The following is an 11,667-nucleotide window of genomic DNA, read 5'->3' on the forward strand; positions in this document are numbered from 1 at the left end:
CCATTTTAAACTGTTTAATACATCATGTGACTTGTCTATGGTTTGACAAAATCAAAGGGTCCAAGAGACAGTTTTACATCTGGGACTATAAATCCAGACCACTAAACTGAGAGTTAAAAGAGCATGGATTTCAAACAGGGCTACAGGAAAAATGCATTGTGAAAACAGTAGCAGAGCTGGAAGGAAAGTAACAGGCTGGAAGAAAAGCAGAAGCTTTTCTAGTTAACACTAGTATTTAATAAAAAAAAGAAACCAGGTGTAGTAGTGCATGCTTCTGAATCCAGCACTCTAGGAGGCTGAGGTAGGAAGATTACCAGTTCAAGCCCAGCTTGGGCAACTTAAGAAGTTGGCGAGCCTCTGTTGCAAAATAAAAAAGCGCTAAGTATATGGCCCAATATGAAGATGCTGAGTTCAGCCCCCAGTACCACCAAGAGAGACAGACAGACTGACTGAGACTTCCACAGGGAGATGAAAGATACAAATGAAAAATTAAAATGCAAAGTGAAACAAGGTATCACTAAAAAAGTAGGTCAGGGCTTTGAAGCACAGCAAAAATCCAAATCACCACTAGCAATAAATGCCAGGAAGAAATATAATAGAAAAATAAAATCCAACATTAAGCCAAAATCTCATTTTAACCAAGTGTTTCAAACATTTCTCAGTGAATATTTTTTCGTATCAGTTACACATAAACAACAGAATGGTTCATCTTTTTTCCCTTCCTCATCTGCCCTCCAGAGGAAATGAGAAGAAAGGGAAGGGGAGGGGGAGGACAGGGAGGGGAGAGGGTGGGACAGCAAGGGGGGAGAGGAGGAGAAGGGCGGATGGACAGACAGATGGACTAAAAGGATAGAAATGAACAAAAAAGGAAAGATCCTGGATAAAATACAAGGAAGGAGTTGAGTTGAAGCAGTAACTCAATGAAGAGGCATTTATTCATTCAACAAATAATTACTAAATAACCATTCCCAAGGAATCATGATAGGCACCGTCAAAAATAGCTGACTAATATATCAAGCTACGCCCACCCTTGGTTCATCAGTAAAAGCAATAGACTGGAAACAGAAGTAAAATTTTATGATGTGACTAACACAATCTGAAGCAGCTCCTCAGAAGATTCTCGGAGATCAAAATTACCCAATTACCAAAATGTGGCCTAATTCCAGAAAATGACTCCAAAGAAGTATTTTCTTCAGATATTTGAGTGGCCCTCTGGCAATGCCATACCCCACTGAGATTTTCACATAAAGTTAGATGTGAAATACAGAGATAAATCTTTAAGGATTTCTACTTTATATACTACATCAAATTCTGAGCCAGGCACGGTGGTGCACACCTGTAATCCCAGCACTTGGGATGCTGAGTTAGGAGGATCACCATGAGTTTGAGGCCAGCCTGAAACATATAACGAGACCCTGTCTCAAAAAAAAAAAAAAAAAAAATTGGACGCTGGGGATTTAGCTCAGTGGCACCTCAGCACCTGCCTCATAAGCACAAGGTTCTGAGTTTGATCCCCAGCACCTCAGGACCTGCCTCACAAGCACAAGGTTCTGAGTTTGATCCCGTTACCAAAAAAACCCAAAAAACCAAAAAACTGATGTAAGCTCCAAACAAAAAAATTATATAATTATCTACCTAGATGCACTCAGAATACAAAGGATTATTTAACTGTCCAGCTCTGGCCTTTAAATGTACAAATTATGATGTTTATAATTTCTACAGATTTTTTTTCTTTTTTATTAAGTTTATTGGTACTTTTTAAGTATACAGTACAGTTACATTCATCATTGGGATCTTGTACCTTTACATGACAGATCTTGGTTCTCATTTACAGATATGGTTTTTTGAGTCTTACAATATAGTTCAGGCTGACCTAGAACTTATGATGATCCTCCTGCCTCAGCCTCCCAAGAGCTGAGATTATAGGTATATGCCACCATGTCCAACTAATATGGCCATTCTGAGAAAAAGAATAGAAAGATAAAAATAAAGAAAAAGCATATGACACCCTGAATTTAGCAGTACATCCAAAGAAAACCCTGCAACAAGAATATATTATGTACAAGCTGTCACTAAAATCTTTTCACACCATCATCTTGTGCTATAGTAGCTGACCTATTTCTAGCTCTAAGCCTGCACCTCATTCATTTGCAAACTTCTGAAAGTACTTAGGCTTCATTAGATGGAAAAATGTAAGTATCTCTTTGTCTAAGTTCTACTTGGCTCCCATTTGCCCTTTTTAAGAATTTGTGAGAGTGGGGCCAGAGATGTAGCTCAGCGGCGCTGTGCCTGCCTGGCAAGCTCAAGGTCCTGAGTTCAATCCCCAGTAGCAGAGAAAAAAAAAATGAATCTGTGAGAGGAAGGAATGATTGGACAGCAATCAATATGTTAATGAAAACTTTGAATTTTGGGATAGAAGATTTCACTTCTGAGTAACATGGATGAACAAGGACCAAATGTTATGTTTTGAGAAAAACAACTTTCAAAAGTCAAAATGTATGAAACACTGGTTTCTAAGTCATTCAGCACCAGGGAATGAAGGACAGTGATTCTTGAAAGATAGGAAACCAAGAAGGTAAACTCTGTGATTGTCAAGCTTAATGTCTACAAAGTGTTCCCAAATAATATTAAGTGGAGGGAGGCTCCACAGAAAACAAAAGCAGAATCCAACATGTTTCCTGTGTGAAGACAGGACTTAAAACCTGAAAAAGGCAAAAAAAAAAAAAAATTTTTTTTTTGAAAAAGCCAAGTAATCTACAATTCACAGAAAAGAATAAGTAAGGTCTCCACTGCAAAACATGTGTATCTTGACTATATAAAGAATTTTCAAAATTTAACAGTAAAGAAACAATTTAAATAGATATAGCAGTGCATGCCTATAGTTCCAGCATTCTGGGAGGCTAAAACAGGCAGATCACAAGTTAGAGACTAGCCCAGGTAACAAGTAATTTAGAGAAACATTGCCTCAAAATTAAGAAAAAAAAAATTTAAGTCTGGGGATGTAGATCAATGTGAAGGCCTTTGGTTCAACCAATACTGGCCCCTGATAAGAAAAGAGGGAAGGGGAAGGGAGAGGAGGGGAGGAGAAGAAGAGAAAGAAAGAATTCAATTCAAAAATAGACAAAAATATAGATAAGTTCAAAGTCATTAGCCTTTAAGGAAATACAAGTTAAAAGCACAAATAGAAAACACTATGTACCTATCATAGTGACTAAAATAATATTGAGTGAGCTGGCCTGTAGAAAGCACTGGGTTCAATCCCTAGCACTGCAAACACAAACACACAAAACAGCAAATGCTACGAAAGATGCAGAAAAGAGATCACTTATACATTACTGCTAGGAATGTAAAATAGTATAACCCCTGTGGAAGAGTTTGGCAATGTCTTATAAAACGAAATACATAATTACCCTACTACCCAAAATTACACTCTCGGGTATTATATCAGATAAATAAAAACAGATTTACATAAAATCTGTACATAAATGTTTATACTAGATTTATTAATTATAAAAACTGAAATCACAGAAGACTTTCAACAGATGAATGGGTAAACAAACAATGGTACAATTATAAATGGGAGATTACTCAACAGCAAAAATGAACAAATTATTGGTATGTGCAACAACTTGGGAGGTCTCTTGGATGTAAGAAAATTACACTGAGTTAAAAAAAAAAAAAAATCCAGGGCTGGGGATTTGGCTCAATCATTTCACCACCTGCTTCACAAGTGCAAGGTCCTGAGTTTGATCCCCAGTACCAAATTAAAAAAAAAAAAAAAAAGCCAGTTAAATTTGGTGGTACAAAGACAGCCTAGGGCCGGGGATTTAGCTCAGTGGTTCCACCTCCTGCCTCACAAGCACAAGGTCCTGAGTTCAATCCCCAGTACCAAAAAAAAAAAACAAAACAAAAAAACCAGTCAGCCTAGGCTAGTGAATTCAACATCAATACCACCAACCTGAATTACATAGCAAGATTCTGTCTAAAAAATACAACCAATCTCCAAAGGGAAAAAAAACCCCAGTTGTACATACAACATAGTTCCATTTATGTAACATCCTTAAATACAACAGTATAGATACAGAGAACATAGTCATGATTTCCATATCTACGGATATATGTTGGGAGAATGGAGTAGAGGAAGGTGAGTGCAGCTATTAAAGATCAATATAAAGGAACCTTCTCAGGATGGAATTGTTTTCTATCCTGATGGAGGATATAAAAATTCACATATTAAAAAAATCATGTAACTACAAATGTATGCACACATAAGACTGGTCAAATCTAAATAAACTACAGAATTTACCAATATAAATTTCCTAGTTTTAATACTACACTATATATATCCCTGTATGGTGGCAGATGCCTGTAATCCCAGCACTCTGGAGGTCGAGGCAGGAGTATCGCTGAGTTCGAGACCAGCCTGGGATACATAATGAGTTCCAGGTCAGTCTCAACTACATAGTGAGACCCTGTCTCAACCCCCGCCACAAAAAAACCCCACAAAAACAACAAAAAAAGCCTATATTATACAGTTACTCAGTATTAACACTGAGAGAAACTGTGATATCGCTGTACTTTTTTTTTTTCCAGTACTGAGGATCAAACTCAGGACCTTGTGCTTGTGACTCAGGCACAGTGCCACTGAGCTAAATCCTCAGCCCTATAAATCTATACTTATTTCACAATGAAGAGAGAGAGAGAGGGGTTGCAGTTATAGCTCACCGGTAGAGTGTGTGCTTAGCTTGCATGAGGTCTGGTGTTCAATTCCCAATACCAAATAAATGAATAAATAAAAAACTGAGAAATGATAAATTATAGAATTAGAAGGGAGACACTTAAAACATAATTATATCCCATATGTGCAAAAAACTATAGGAAAAAGTTAGCATATTAGGTAGAGTTAAAAAGCCCTCTGAGGGGGCTGGGGATTTAGCGCAGCAGTTTGGTGGCCTGCCTTGCAAGCGCAAAGACCCAAGTTCAATCGCTGGTACTAAAAAAAAAAAAAAAAGCCCTCTGAATGGTTAAAGATAAAAATGTATTATATAATTAATATTAGAAGCTGCAGAAGAAAGTCAGGGAGCCCGGTGTGATGGTGCACACCTGTAATCTTAGCACTCAAGAGGCTGAAGCAGAAAGAACATTGCAAGTTCAAGGCCAGCTTGGACTAGATAGTGAGATCTTACTTCAAAAACACAAGGAAAAAAAAAGGAGACATTGGTGGGGAAAAAAAACAAAAACAAAAAACACTGAGGACATACTATACATGTCACAAGTTTTTTTGAGGTTTTGTTTTTTTTTGAGATAGGGTCTTGCTATGTAGTTCAGGCTGGCCTCGAGCTCACTATGTAACCCATGCTGGCCTCAAACTCATAGCAATCTCTTGCCTCAGTTGTGAAGGCTGGGATTACAGGTGTGTGCCACCACATCTGGTTATGTCAGATGTATTTTCAAAGATGAGAAGTGAAAAAGAAATAGTGACTTAAGAGTTTCTAAACTGTATACAAAGGATCCAATTGTTAGAATATATAAAGAACTCAAAAAAATCAGACCCACCAAATTTAAAGACCCAACCCAGGACCAGATATTTAGGTCAGTGGTGCAGTCGCCTGCCTTGCAAGCACAAGGTCCCAAGTACGATCCCCAGTACAAAAAAAAAAAACAACGACAAAAAAAAACCCAACCCAAAAATGGGCATCTGAAATAAAGACACTTCTCAGAAGAAGAATTAGAAATGGCAAATGTTCATGTAGAGGTACAAGATCCCAATAATGAATGTAACTGTACTGTATCCCTAAAATGTACCGATAAACTCAAAGCTGAAAAAAAAGAAAAAAGAAATGGCAAATGAATGAGAAGTGCTCAACATTACTGGTTATTCCAGAGATGCAAATTAAAACAACATGCCAAAAGCCGGGCATGGTGGCACATACCTGTAATCCCAGAACTAGGGAGGCTGAGGCAGGAGGGTCACTGTCAGTTCAAGACCACCCTGGGCTACACAGTGAGTTCCAGGTCAGTCTCAATTTCATAGTGAGACCCTGTCTCAAAAAACAAAACAACAACAACAAAAAAAAACAAAAACAAAACACTCCAGAAAGAATGTTTGTTATCAAGAAATCAACCAGTAATAAACGCTGGAAGGGCTCTAGGGAAAAAGGAATCCTTCTCCCCTGCTGGTGGGAGTATAGACTGGTGAAACCACTATGGAAATCAGTGTGGAGATTCCTCAAAAAGCTACAACTAGAGGTTCCACTTGACTCAGCTAAGTCTCTTCTTGGTATCGTCCTGAAAAAATTAAAAGCACCACACCACAGCAATAAATGCACACTCGTGTTTGTAGTGACACAGTCTGTAACAGCTAAATCTTAGAAACAGCCCAAATGCCCATCAACTGATGAATGGATAAAGAATGATTTTTTTTTATACAATGGAGTACCACTCTGACATAAAGGATAAGCCTGAGACATTTCTAGCTAAATGGATGCACTTTGAGACCATACTCTGAAATAAATCGGACACACATTTAAGTACTGCATTGTTTCTCTGGTGTGAGAAACCAATGTGTAAATGAGAACCAAAATGTAGGGCCGGGGATTTAGCTCAGTGGTCCCGCTGCCTGCCTGGCAAGTGCAAGGACCCGAGTTCAATCCCCAGTACCAAAAAAAAAAAAAAAGAACCAAAATGTAAAACAGATACTGGGAAATGAGAAGAAAATGTTCAAACAAGAGGAACAAGGGAAGGGAGGGGGAAAAGAAGGAAGGGACAAGAAAAAAAAAGAATGGAAGGAAAAAAATGGAAACAAAGTTTTGTAAAGAAGGAGGGGAAGAGGGGTTGAAGGAAACGGAGTGGGGGAAAAGCAGCAGCAAGATATATCATGTACAGGTACAAATTTCCTATGATGAATGCTATTATTATGTATATCTAAAACATCCAATTAAAAAACTGCTCATCTGAAAAAAATAAACAATGGAGGCCAAAAGACAGTGCAAAGATACAGTATATCCAAAGTCCTGAAAGAAAAAGACTGCCAATGACTCAATCAATATGAAGCAAAAGTATCTTTTATAATTGAAGGAGAAATTAAGACATTCCTACATAAACAAAAAGACACAATTTGTCATTAGCAAACCTACTCTACAATATTAAAGGGAGCCTCGGCCTAAAATGAAAGGGCACTACACAGTAACTCAAATAGAAATGAATAAACAATAACATTAACCACACAGGTAAATATAAAGGATCATACCAATGTATTTTTTGTTTGCAATTCTCCAAATTAGGTTTTGACAGGGACACCATGTATCAGATGATAATTTGTATGACAATAACAACACAAAAGAGAGGAGGAGAAATGGAGCTGTGCAGGGCACAAACGTTTCAGATACCAGCATAATTCACTTGGTATTAATCAAAGTACATTATTATAAATCATGATGTCAATTATAATCCATATCCTAACATTTCTTTCTTTTTCTTTTGGTACTGAAATTGAACCTAGGGCTCTGCACTCTGCTACTGAGCTACATCCCCAGCTATTCCTAATCTATTCTTTATTTTGAAACAAGGCCTCATTAAGTTGCCCAGGCTGGCCTTGAACTTGTGATCTTCTTGCCTGAGTCCCAAGTAGTTAGAATCACAGGCATGTATGACCACATCTAGCAATCTTTCTTCTTTTTTAATGTAGGTGTTTCAGTTATTTATATGAAACCACAAAGGGTCCTAAACAGCTAATACAATATTGAAAAAGAAAAACAAGGTAGGAAGACTCAAACCTCCTTATTTCATAACTTACTACAATGCTACAGTAATAAAAACAACATAATACTGGCAAAAGGACAGAGACCAATAGAAAGGAGAATCCAAAAATAAATCCAAAATCTATGGCCACGTGATTATTGACAAGGAGGCAAAGACCACCAAACAGACAATGAATAGTCTCTTTAACAGTGATGTGGCAAATGAATAAACAAAAGACTAAAGTTAGAGCTAGGTGTGGTGTCAAGTGGCTATAACCTTAGCACTCAGGAGTTTGAGGCAAAAAGATTGCCATGAGTTCAAGGTCACCCTAGGCTACACAATGAGTTCAAGGCCTGCCTGTATGACATAGCAGACCCTGTTTCAAAAAAACCAAAGACAGAGATTAAACCCTTAATTCATCCCATATAAAAAATATGACTGAAAACAAATCAGTGACGTACACTGAGCTAAATTATAAAACCACTTAGAAAAAATACAGGAGTAAATCTTCATATTCTTTAACAATAAAATCTGAGATCAGACACCAAAAGAGCAACAACGAAAGAAAAAAAGATAAATTAGAGTTCATAAAAATATTAATCTTGCATATACTTGTAATCCCAGCACTCTGGGAGGCTGGCAGATAGCAAGCTCAAGTCCCACCTGGGAAACTTAGCAAGACTTTGTCTCAAAATAAAAAGGGTAGGGGATGAAGCTCAGTGCAAAAAGACCTGGGTTCAATCTTTAATACTGCAAAAACATAATAACAATAAAATCTTTTGTGATCAAAGGACATTATCAAGTACATGAAATGGCAATTTACAAAATGGAACAAATATTTGAGTCATATATCTGCTAAGGGTTTAATATCCAGAATATATTTAAAAACTATTAACTATGCTTTAAATATGCAAAATAAAATTTATTTTTTAAAAATGTGAGGTTGAGCCGGGGATTTAGCTCAGTGGTTCCACCACCTGCCTTGCAAGTACAAGGTCCCAAATTTAATCCCCAGTACCCCCCCAAAAAAAAGATTCCTTTTCTATGGAAAATTCATACAGACAGAAAACAGATTAGAAGTTATCAACATATGAGGGGAGTAAGGAATAGGGAATGATTATTTCATGGATATGTGGTTGTTCAGGGATGATGACAAAGTTCTGAAACTTGAGAAAACAGGTGGCTATACAACACTGTAAATATAGCACTGTAAATACCACTGAATGCATACTTTACATTTGTTGTTATATGGATTTCATCTGCTTTAAAGGTATAAAGGCTTTTAGACAAATATGTGTATAGTACAGCTTTATTTGTCATTTCCATAGTACATGGATTAATACTCAGCAATAAAAATGAACAAACGATACATATAAAAATATAACTGAATCCCAAGATAATTACACTGAGTATGAAAAGCCAGTATGAGTATGAAAAATAAAGAGTATACATTCTATATGATTCCATTTATATGAAATTCTAGACAATGCAAACTATTCTTTAATAACATACAGTAGACCAGTGGTTGCTTGGAGACCACAGAATTGAGGGAATGATTACATACAGAGATAAGGAAACTCATTAGGGTGATGAATATGTTCATTATCTTGATTGTGCTCAGGGTCAAACTCAGGGCCTGTGTAATTAGTTCACTGACTGATACACAGAAAGTGCTCCACAACTATTACCAATGATTACCTGAATAAATGTTCAGCCTCCATGAGTCCAGTACTGGAATGGCATCACATACAAAGGGGAAAAAAAAAAAGGTTAAAAGCAATTTTAAATCTGGGTAATTTGAGACCCTGGAAGAAAACAGAGATCCAATTCATAGCAGTACCCCATAGTATCTTCTTTCCCAATTCCTTTTGCTTACATTTCTCATAATCCTGCACCTGGACAAACCCTGTTCACTATTCCTCCTGTAAAAAAAAAAAAAAAAAAAAAAAAAAAAAAAAAAAAAAAAAGTAAAAACTTCTGTTCATTGGCTCTTTCTCTTCTATTGATCCCCTCTTCTCACAGGCAGTTCTTGGCTTGCTTTCTATATAAATGAACCATACAGTATTACTTCCTGGAATTCTTCACCTGCTTTTTACCTATATATTTATAGTCTTGAACTGAGTGAGAAGATCTAGAATCTCTCTTGATGGGTAAGAAGCAGAAGCAGAATGAGGCTAGAGACAGAACAAACATAATTTAGTATCTCCTCACCCCAACTGCAGGAATCATTATTATGACTACTGTTACAAGACTCAGGGATGGATACTACTGAATCCACTTCAGGAGCCCTGAATTCTGAGTGCCACCATGAAACCCTTAACATGCCCAAACCAGTTTGTATTCTTGGAGACCCCATAATACCTAAGTTCTACTGTGTTCTATGCCAAAGTGATGACTATCTTTAACACTATTTTCTTCCACAACTCTGTTCCACACGTAACAACATCACCAAAATCTGCCCTCAATATCTTATAAAAGATTTCTATGAAAAAGCTCTTTTAGGGTTTGTTTCTTTTGTTTTTGTGCATTCTGTGTTACCAGGGATCAAATCCAGACCTTCACACATACTAGGCAGTCATTCTACCACTATTCTCTTCTGGGTTCTTTATAGGCCCTGCATTTCAGGGTTTTAGCATCAGTATGTATAGTAGTTGGTTAAGGTGCAAAGGCATGGCCAAAGAATATTGCCCTTACTACTTCATCACCAACTTTGGTCCTAAAATACTACCCATGTGGTGAATTTTTTTCAAGAAATGTCCTGTCCTACCCCATGCAAAGAAATTACTAGTTAACTTTTCCTACCAGACCTCAAGTCACACCACTACATATGATTTTTAAGTGGGCACAGTAGGTTCACAATGAGAGTCACAGTACATGAAGAAGGCACTCTCCAACTCTTAAGTTAGAGAACCTAGAGCAACATAGTTCAAAATATACACTACAGCCAGGCGTGGTGGCACACACCTGTAATCCCAGCACTTGGGAGGCTGAGACAGGAGGATTGCTGTAAGTTCGAGACCAACCTGGGCTACATAGTGAGTTAGTTCCAGGTCAGTTTCAACTACATAGTGAGACCCTGTCTCAAAAAAAAAAAAAAAAAAAAACTACAGGTAGGTGTGGTGGCGCATGCCTGTAACACCAGGCCCTGGGAAGCTGAGACAAGAGAATCAAATGAGGACAGCCTTGGCTACATAGTAAAACCCTGTCTCAAAAAATCATAAATAAATAAAAGAATGAATGAATGAATGAAAATCAGATCCTTTAGCTTCCTTAGTCAATAGGCTATCTCCCACCAATGACTTCCCAGTATCACATGAAATGACTACAGAGTCCTACAAAATCTGGCCTCTATTGTTGAACATACCAAACCAAATTCTACCATAATACCTTTATATTTGTTGCAGCTTATACCCAAGATATTCCTCTGTAAGAAAATGTGGGTTCTGCCTCCGCTTCAAGGAATGGTTCATTTATCACTGCCAAGAGGCTTTACCTGACCACCAAATTTGAAGGATTCCCCACTCCTTTGCTCTGTATTACATCATCACATCTATTTTTCACAGCATCTATCACAATGTGTAATTATTTATGTATTTAAAAATTATCTCTCCAGACAAAATTGTAAAATCTTCGAGGACAGAACTCTTATGTATCTCATTTGCATATATACCTGCAATGCTAGGTATATACAAAAGCACTGAAATAGTTTTCTAATTGCCTGACTTAGCCAGGCATGATGGCACATGCCTGTAATCCCAGCACTTGGGAGGCTGGGGCAGGGGGATCACCATAAGTTCAAGGCCAGCCTGCGCTACATATTGAGTTTAAGACCAGGCTGAGGCTGGGGATTTAGCTCAGTGGTTTGGTGGCCTGCCTTGCAAGCACAAAGACCCGAATTCAATCCCCAGTACAAAAAAAAAAAAAAAA

At 37.5% G+C, this 11,667-nt stretch overlaps 1 protein-coding gene across 10 annotated transcripts in view; it reads right to left on the reverse strand.

The window, feature by feature from the left end:
* Positions 1 to 9,467, reverse strand: part of R3hdm2 (R3H domain containing 2) — a 122,251-nt gene extending 112,784 nt beyond the window's left edge. For 6 of the 10 annotated variants that reach the window (XM_033763725.1, XM_010644620.3, XM_033763719.1 and 3 more), the window contains exon 1: positions 9,439 to 9,466. The gene's annotated coding sequence lies outside the window, so the exon portion shown is untranslated. Of the gene's footprint in view, positions 1 to 9,438 lie in introns of all 10 variants that reach the window. The other 4 variants (XM_033763723.1, XM_033763726.1, XM_033763727.1 and 1 more) reach the window with 2 other exon arrangements.
* Positions 9,468 to 11,667: the final 2,200 nt, after the last annotated feature.

This window comes from Fukomys damarensis, unplaced genomic scaffold (assembly GCF_012274545.1).
Source record: "Fukomys damarensis isolate Sample0158 unplaced genomic scaffold, DMR_v1.0_HiC HiC_scaffold_15, whole genome shotgun sequence".
Lineage (NCBI taxonomy): Eukaryota > Metazoa > Chordata > Mammalia > Rodentia > Bathyergidae > Fukomys > Fukomys damarensis.